Genomic DNA, 9,827 nt, shown 5'->3' with positions numbered 1-9,827 from the left:
TGAACAACGACGCGGAAAAATGAACCCAACGAATGTTATTTAGTTGAACAGAAAATGTAGTTCCCCAATCTGACGACTAGAGGACGCCAGCGTCTAACACGGGAAAAAAAATTCTTATTCTTATTGCTTAATATTCTGCCACCCACATGCAGTACATACATTGCACATAAAATTAGCATTTTACACGCAAGTGCTATAAGTAGAGTAAATACCTAAGTAGTAAATATGAAACTTTGTTAAGTGAAAGTAACAGGTGTATTTATCAAAAATGAATGAAGCGTCCTTCCATTGTTTTTGACACCGGCTCATTGTTACACACTCATGAGTAACCGGGAGTTTTTCCTTCCTTTGACAAATAAACATCTTTGTTAAAAAGGGCCATGGGTGTAAACGTTCCAATTTGCCTTAGTTCACCACATTTAGCTTTCATTAAATTTTCATGGAGACTTTTATTGCAAAATATACAGTCAGTAGTTAGCTTCAAGCAAAACTTTCTCTTTGAGACTGTAGAGGCAATCTTACTCGAATCTGATGGTCCGGCAAGTACTTCACTCCGGAGATCGTTGTATGACGAACATTGAACAATTATTGCATTTGCATACCCTGGGTCAGCAACAGTGACCTTTGCTCAGATGTGCCATTGAATTGCCAAAATAAAGTTTAAAAAGAGCCCAGTTCATACACATATATAGAAGATCTTTGTTGTTTTTCTACTGGTACTGTCTGTAATATTGAGCATGATTAAGTATTGGATAATGACACAATCCTAAAGTGCAGGGCTTCACTTTAACAATATACACTGTAACTTCTCCAAATCTGTGGACAGGGGTCTTAACTGGATTATAAACTGCAAGGCAACAGGATCAACCACATTTTAAGACAAAGCAGGTTACATCGACCTCTCTCACCTTTCAGCAGGATGACACACCTGTTCTGAATAGTTGAGTGTAGTTACTCTGGATAGAAAAACACACAGGTGATGTGAGGCTGATTGTCTTGTTCAGTAGCAACAGACACAACTGAGACAGACCATCATGATTAGCAGGTCTTAATCATGCTCTGGGGATTTTTTTAGCTGGTATAAATAATTTTTGTGAAGTGGATTTAATGGAAGTGGTAATATGTTCATGAAAACTGCAGAAACAGAGTGAAATGCACTACATTTAGTTCAAGCTCTACCGCTTTAAAGTAACACCTCTTTTAGACTTTCACTCTCTCTGTCTTTTATACACACTGTAACAAGCACACTAACTCTCACACATGCTCTCACTCTGTTTCCCACACAAACACACAAACACACAAACACACACATACACACTCACAATGATGACAGACTATCGTGTGGCCCAGTTTCAGTGGACACAGTCAAAACAAACAGCCATGCTGTTGTTAGGCAGAACACTGAGTAATGACCACACAGTATTTGTTAATCACCTGATAAGATCGTGCAACCAGAGCTGAGTGTCTATTCCATCAGATGACCAGCAGAAAGGACCTGCTGCCAAGGTAAAGGTGGAGGGACACAACAGAGAGCAGCATCATTTACACTGATAAGACTCATCTCATGTCACCCAGAGAATCGGGGTTACCGATCACAACAATTCAGCACAACCTAAATGAATCTGAACACATATGAAGACCTGGGAAATTCACAAAGCCAAAGAGGGGTTCAAAGTCATTTTGCTCAAGTGCAGTAATGAAGTACAATGTTGAGATACTTGTACTTTACTGTAGTATTTGCAAGTCTACTACAGTCATTTATACGTTTAGTTACTTGATACTTCTTGCAGATGTTAATATTACTTTAAAATCGAATTAACCAATAAATTATCATGTGTTATTATGAATGAAGCCTCTGTCGGTAAATAAATTGTTAAAATCTGCTCCGTGCTGCTGTTTTTGCTGTCTCGAATTTTTTATTTGGTACTAGAAATTTTCTCTCAAGAAATTTGAATCAGACATAAAATTTTGTACTGGTAAAGGTACTGCACATGTGTTCATTGTGGAGTAATTGCGCTTTGGTGCTTTAAGTACATTTTACAAGCACCTAATACTTTTACCTGAGTAAAGGATTTTACTAGAAGTTGTACTTCTACTTGTAGTGGAGTACTTTTCGTCAAGCACATTTACTTGAGTATTGAGTTTGTGTCCTTCACATCTGTTGATGTGATGACATCACATGCTGTGACCTGACCTAAGATATGAAGTTTCTTCATAGAAGCATCTCAAAACACCACGGTAAGAAACCGTGGATGTAAAAAATAAAATTAACGATGGCTGAATCCTGTGTATTTGCTGTCACTCTGTCAAATCCCTGTGTACACTGTACAGCAGTTCTGTCAGCAGTTCTGATTCTGATGTAGTTTCGGGTTCTTGGGATTGTGTATTGTGGCTCAATGTCTTACCGAGACACTTGAACACAACAGCGCAACACAAGCAGGTCACGTAGTTGCACAGAAGCAGGAAATGACTGATGATGATTCTGCAGCACAGAGACGCCTTCCTCAGAGTTGGGAATGAAGTCTGTGCCGTAGAACTGTAAAGTTAGTTTTTCACAGGTGAGCTGACAATCCAGCTTCCTGGAAAACCCCTGAGCTCTGAAAAACAATAAAGAAATCCTACCTTTGATGCCCAAAGATGGCAAATAAAAGAACAAGCTCCCGAAAGGTGACCAGTAAACCAACTAGCAGTGCAGTTTAACTACTACTTAATTACACATAGGTCACTTATCCCCAACACATGATGAGCTGTGATTTCATAAGAGACTTGAAGTCTGACCTGAAGTTGACCTAGATCCAGCAGCATTATTTGTGTAAAGTGGGGAGTCACATGACACTGACATTCGTGGTCATACAATTAAAAGTCATGTGGAGTCACATAATTATTATATAACATACAGTAACATGATGTGTAATGACACGGTAACAGGACACTCCAGCACCTTATATAACACAAACCGTGGTGCAAACTCAAAGACATCATGTGAGAGCATAACGTCTCAAATCAAGCTGTTTAAGACTAAAGTTCCTACATGTTGTTGGACTGCTGATTTATTCATTGTGATTTATTATGTCACCCTGTGATGGGGACCAGCAGCCACCCATGTTCTCTGGATTAACTGTGGTTTAATTATCCCGCAGCTCAACATGCTGGGTTGAAATGGCAGGCCAGTGCAGAGCTGATGGATCCCCTTTCAGTCGAGGCCTGGATGCTGAGGGGGCCTGAGCGATGAGCTCATTGTTGTGAGAGCCAAACATCAGGCTCCCAGGGGGATAACACGAGAACCCTTGAGGCTCTAAACACGGAGAGAGGAAAGTGACGTTGGTTTCTCTTGTTGATACGAACAACCAGCACTCGGGGGTTTATGCAACTCTGTTCATTTCACAGCTGAAGTATGAACTTTTTTGGAGGGAAGCCAGTAAAGGGAATCAGGGAAATTGGGGAAACACGTCACGTCAGACTCTGCCCTCCTTTAAAAACTGTCTCTGTTCTGCTTTTGCTTCTCTATCAAGCAGTTTTATATCATAGGAACACAAATCAAATGTATCTACTTTCAATCTGCAAGAGTTTTAAAGATGATTTGGGACTTTAATGAACCGGGCGCAGGCTGAGGGCCCCAGTGGGAAAACAAAAATGATGAAAAATACATGAAAATTTGCCAAAAAAAACAGGGAGACAGAAAATGACCAAAGAAAACACACACATTCAGTTTAACACTGAAGTCTTAAAAAAACGAGATTATGTTCAAACATGTTTTAGAGATGTTGAGATCATTTTACATTTAAGGGATTAGAGGCTCAAACACAGACCTATGACATTTAGAGATTATTATGTAACAGGTGAAAAGAAAAAACAAAAGGAAGTGTCTCCGGTGTTGCCATCAGAAAAGCTTCTGTGCACTTCGGCATTAACACTATTGGGCTTTTAATGTGGCGTTTTGATGGTGGTGGTGGTGGAGACACTGTCTAACACGTTGGTCCAAAATCTCCCATATTGATCAGATTGAGATCTGGTGACTGCGATGGCCGTAGCATATGACGCACATCACATTATAGCACTCACCAAACCATTCTGAGATCGTGATCATCCTGGAAGAGACTGCTGCTGTCTCGATAGTAAAATGTAAAGGTGATTTATCCGATCTTGTCTCTAATAGGAAAAAGTGAGCTGCTCAGCAAATTTCATACCTGCCTTGTCACTCCTCTGTATTTATAAATCTCATAACATACTTTAGTTTTTAAGAGTCAGAAACTTGTTTTGGTGGACAGGATGAGCACGGTGACCCGCCTGCATCTACACAGTCCCATACACAAAGCTGGTGTGTACCGTGTATTCTGACACCTGAAGATCCATTTCCGCCACATTAAAACCACCAGATGATGTTAATGTTGTGGACAACCCGTGTTTGTCTTTGCAATCACCTTCAAATGTAGCTGTGTTGCATTAATATTACTTTAACAGAAACCATAGCAGTAAATAATGGAGATATTGAGAACATTTGTGAATATATTTCCATTCATATCACCAAAACTGTGTCGTCCTGTTCTCGCCTTGTGTTGCAGGAGAAATGAATCCATGTGTGAAGAGACGTGATGTGCTGAAGATGCACATTCCCTCACATTGTGTTTTCTTGACTTATCATAACAGGGATTTAGTGGGCTGTCAGAGACTGAGCAGAGCATCACACACACACACACACACACACACACACACACACACACACACACACACACACACCAGGTCCATCTGTGCCACTCTGTTTGAGGTGAAAATGATGAGGTAATGTTCCTCCTCTTCTCTCCCTCTTCAATAACTTGTCCATCAGATTTCTCTGTTTTCTTCCTCTGTAAACAACAAAGAGTCTTGTTTCTTCATTTATATCAATCTCTGTCTTTATTTCTCTATAATTAATAAGGCATTTGCCAACATAAACACAAAATATATAAGCGGGACAAAGCATGAGACAAAGATTCAATTATGCTTGACTGTACACACTTTTGTTGTTTTTTATAGGCCAAAATATCACTAGACTGAAGGGCCTGAGCACTGGCCCAGGGGCCTTACAGGTAAAGGGTCCTCTGGGCAAAGTGAGTGTTTACCCAAAAGAGAAACAGAAGGAACAAAAAGTATACTCCAAATAACTGCAAAATGACAAAACAGCCCAAAATTTACACAGAATCTCCATAGAGACAAGACGATTATCACTAATAGGCACAATATGGCCACAGAGTGTCGAAAAAACAACACGAACAAAAACAGACACAAGCAAATCACCACAAAGAGCAAAAATGGCCGATGACACAAATGATAAATAACTAAAATAAGCAAAATTAGAGACAGAAAATCACACAAAAAGGCCTTAGGTGTTGGTCTGTCACTGTACGAGTTATCAGAGAAAAGTTATAGCTTGGGATGGAAATACTAAAAGATGTCGTTCCATTTTATCTGTAGTTGCCCATAAATCATCCCATCTGCAAACAGCTGCATTACAGCGTACGAGTGATAAGGTAACAGTCCACTCAGACAGTAAACAGGTGGCTTGTGTTCGGGCTTTTCTGCAGCACGTCACCCTCCACTGTGTCTCCACCCCCTCCGGTGCCTCTTTAGCAGACAATTATCACAACAGCAGTGGGAGCTAATTTGTCAAATGCAAGTGAGAAAGGACAGGGAGTGGGGCTGACGATAAACAAATGAAGCAAATCAAATCAAGATTAACAGTAGGTTTGAATAGAATCAAACAAGATTATAAATGTGTGGAGATCTAGAGGTTGAGTATTATATGTCCAGTGTGCACTGGGCAGCATGGATAGCAGCAATGTAGCAGTAAATACAAGGTCAGCTGTTAATAGGTGTGATGGCCTGAGGAAAGAAGCGATTCTGGGGTCTGGTGGTTCTGGCAGACGCAGCTCTGTAGCTCCTGCCAGAGGAGAGAAGCTGGAAGAGGTCGTGTACAGTGTGAGAGACATTGGTGCTTCTTCCCCTTTTTCCTGGCTCTCGATATGTACAGGTCCTGGAGAAGGGTACAGGACAGTTCTCACTGTCTGCTGCGGTCTGTTCTGCAGTTCCTGATTCCCTGGGTCTGTTCTGCAAATTGTGGTTGGTTGAAATTCCTTCGTGGTAAGAAGTTCATCCTCTACTGAAACTTTCTGAGGATGGATGTTGTTGTCCCACCTCAAGTCTGGTAAGACGGTGGAGCTCAAGAATTTGACGGTTTGCGCAGTTGACACAGGGCTGGTGGATATGCAGGATGTAAATTTTCCCATCTTTACCTGCTGTGACCTGTTGGTTAGGATGCTGGTGATCTGCTGACAGATGGAGGGAGCTCAGAGAATGTGTTGAGCACCAAGCTAAAAGAACACTTAAAACACTTGTAATTGACAGAGGAGAAACTGATTTGGCGTCCGGTGAGTTTGGGGGAGATGAAGGGAGGAGGCTGTGGAGCTTTGGTGTTGTGGAGGTGATGTCATTGTTGCACACACTGGGTCAGCTTTCAACAGTGGGGACACATGCTGCAGCCTTCTGCTTTGGTTGTGACAGGACACACACACACACACACACACACACACACATTGGGAATTCCACTGACCAGTCAGAGGGCTTCTCCTTCCTTTGATGCTCTCGTCTTGTCTTCCTCCTGCTTCCAGATTCACGATGCCAAGACTTAAGATAAAACTAACAAACGCACATTTCTTTAGTTTTTTACTGTTTGTTTAAGAACATATTGAGTTTGTCTTCAAACCACAGGGGTGATAACAAAACCCATCCTTCCATTATCTGTAACCACTCATCCTGAGTAGGGCCGTAGGGGGCTGGAGTCTGTCCCAGCTGTCATTGGGTGAGAGGCGGGGTCCACCCTGGACAGTTTGTGTCAGGGTCAAAACAGAGAGACATACACAGGGGAGGGAACGTTCTTCAAAATAGACCTGGTCCCAACTGTTGAGACACAGGTCATTTGCCTGAGCCACTGTTACTCACTGGTTTGCAAACTAGTGCTTTGCCTAAAAAGCCTTTATATTTCATCTTTTTATTTCCAATGTTACCACAAGTTATGAAGATGTTGTACTGCAGTTGATTTAAAGGTAGTGAGGTTCAGATTAGACTCAGTGTGAGAGAAAAGAGTTACCTGGTTCTACTGCAGGAGTGAGACACAAGGCGGCAGATTTCATTTGCATGCTTATCACTACTGCAAAGGTATAGATTACTCTGTGTGCGTGTGTGTGTGTGTGTGAGAGAGAGAGAGAGAGAGAGAGAGAGAGAGAGAGAGAGAGAGAGAACAGGGTCAGGGAGCTGTGTGTTCACCCTATCTGGTGCCGTCATGTCGTCTCTCCGTTGCATGGCTGCACTCATGTTACACACACACACACACGCACACACACAAACACATTGCAGAACAGAAAACAATGTTGATGATACAGCATGGAACTAAACACCTGGCAGGTGACTTCATCACAGGTGGCATCAGTCATGAATTGGCATCAGCAGGTGTTTGTATGTGTGTGTGTGTCTGACCCTTTAGCCTGCACTTGTTCTAAAGTTGCAAAGACACTAAAAGCAGGTTATGAATCACAACATTTAAACAAAAGGTATTTTAAGGATAGAATGACATTTTTTTCTCATCCATCAATGGAGATTAAAAGATAGCTATCTTATGTAAATTCCCTGCAGGGCAACTTTCTGTCCAGAAATACACTGTAATATGTATTTAAAGTTAATACGACGCTTTGGTAATCTGATTTCGATAAATCAAGAGAATATTTGCCAAACTTTTTGCCAGCTTGCCACAAATAGTAACAGAGGGAATTTCACACTGAAAAGATGCACGTTTGGATACTCGACAGCTGAAGTCTCTTTGTTTAATCACAGAATGAGGACGGTAGATGTTTTCATAAAGGAGCTTCTTTGTTCTACGTTGATTACAGTAAACGTTTGGTTCCTGACACCAGTGCATATTTGGTCATTTGCAGATGGAGCAGCATATTAATAATCAATTAAAATAACACTAAAATGTAGCTATGCACGGATCCAAACTACAGGCTGCTAACAGTCGTAACAGTTGTACTAAAAACGAATTGTTAGACTACTTAAAAAGAAAACAGCTTCAAGCAGGAAAGGGCCCCTATCAGGATTTTTCACAGCAACATTCTCCACTCATACACATTTATTATTATCTGTACAATCTAACTGTTGACCATTTGTCATTCAAAGTATGTTGGTCTGTCGGCTGCAAAGCTGGCAGAAGATATTCGCCCGGGCATGTACCTGGGAGGAGAGGAGGGGATGTGCACCAATCTGCTGCTGGAGGAGGCTGATGGGGTTGGGGTTGGGGTCGGGGGGGATGGGGCTGACATTTCCAGGTGATTAAACAGCCTCCGACCCTGCAGCTTGGCTGAGACGCCCCTGTCTAATGCACCCCCAGCTGAGGGGTGTGTGCAGAAGACAATGATGATAGGGTCAGGGGTTCCCATGGTGTGGGTTTCTAGGGTCATTTGTGATGCTAATACATGCAGGGTTTTCACATTATGGGGTGTAAGCGTTGCAACAATTAGGCTGCTGTGACTTGTAACTTTACTGCTGGTTTGTCTCATAAAATTCTCTAGAGTATGAATCGAAACAACAAGCTGAGAATGATCCAAACTAGAACTTTGCATGTATTCATCAAACAGGGAAATGTGTTAGCAAAACCTGCCATATTATAATTACCAGTGTTTGGGTTTAGGATTACATTTTAAAGACAATCTATTCTAGACCACTGCTTAGAAAATACCACCATGTTCATTTTCAACCTCATCCATAATATTCACAAACTGTGGCGCCACAACATCTGTGCAGCTGCAACAAAATCACTGAATGTGGATTAAAATTCTGTTTATTAAAATACTTTTTGTCAGGGCATTTGTCGCTCCCTGTTTTGGAACCTGCTAGTTTGAACCAAATAAAAGAAAGAATTCTTCTTGGTTTTGGTGTGAAATCCTTCTAGCTTTTTTCAACTTTGGATGTTGACTTTTGGTTAAAAACACCGCAGATACATGTTCTTTTGGTTTTGTATGACTTGTATAGTCTTTACATACATTGCCCTGTAGTCTGTGTGTGAGTACTTACTGACCTCTTTTTAAATTATGCAAATATAAGAATACGATTGCACAAAACGCAACTTTCAGGATCCCCATTTTAGCTGCAGTGCATTCAAGATGCAGACCATGTGGACGGCACAGTAGTCAAGTAAATACAGAGTCACTGTTGGCACAAAACAGCTGTAGTTAGACTGCTAATCCTAACCCTTTACACACTGGAAAGTGCAGGTGTCAGTCAGCAAAAAATAACATTTCCACTGGACAGAAACTGTAAACAAGGAAGCATTTTACTACTTATTTAAAATGCTTCTCTGGTGGACTATTGGGGAATCCCAGGCATTTTAAACCTTTGTAAATCTGTCTAGATCATGGTGTCACATGAGAGTTACAGATACTGTATGTTTGACCTGTGGAAGATTTGACAGCTTTTTTAATTGCTAACATGCACTTGTTCAAACTAAAGTCCTAGTCAAAACTGTCAATGGTGCAAAAATCTGTAAATCCCTGCGATTTAACAATTTAGTTAGAAATTGGGGAGGGTTGCGTCAGGAAGGGCATCCGTCTTAAAAACTGTGCCAAATCAACATGCGGACAAGGATCCGCCGTGGCGACACTGAACTCACGGGATAAGCCAAAAGGACAAAAATAAATAAATAAATTATATATATAATAAATATATGGAAAGATGTCAAAGCAAATTGATACATTCCTAATGCATTCTTGTTTAATGTGCAATCAATCAAGTCATTCTTATCT

Source organism: Channa argus, chromosome 6, assembly GCF_033026475.1.
Source record: "Channa argus isolate prfri chromosome 6, Channa argus male v1.0, whole genome shotgun sequence".
NCBI classification, from domain to species: domain Eukaryota; kingdom Metazoa; phylum Chordata; class Actinopteri; order Anabantiformes; family Channidae; genus Channa; species Channa argus.
This window is presented reverse-complemented; position numbering follows the sequence as displayed.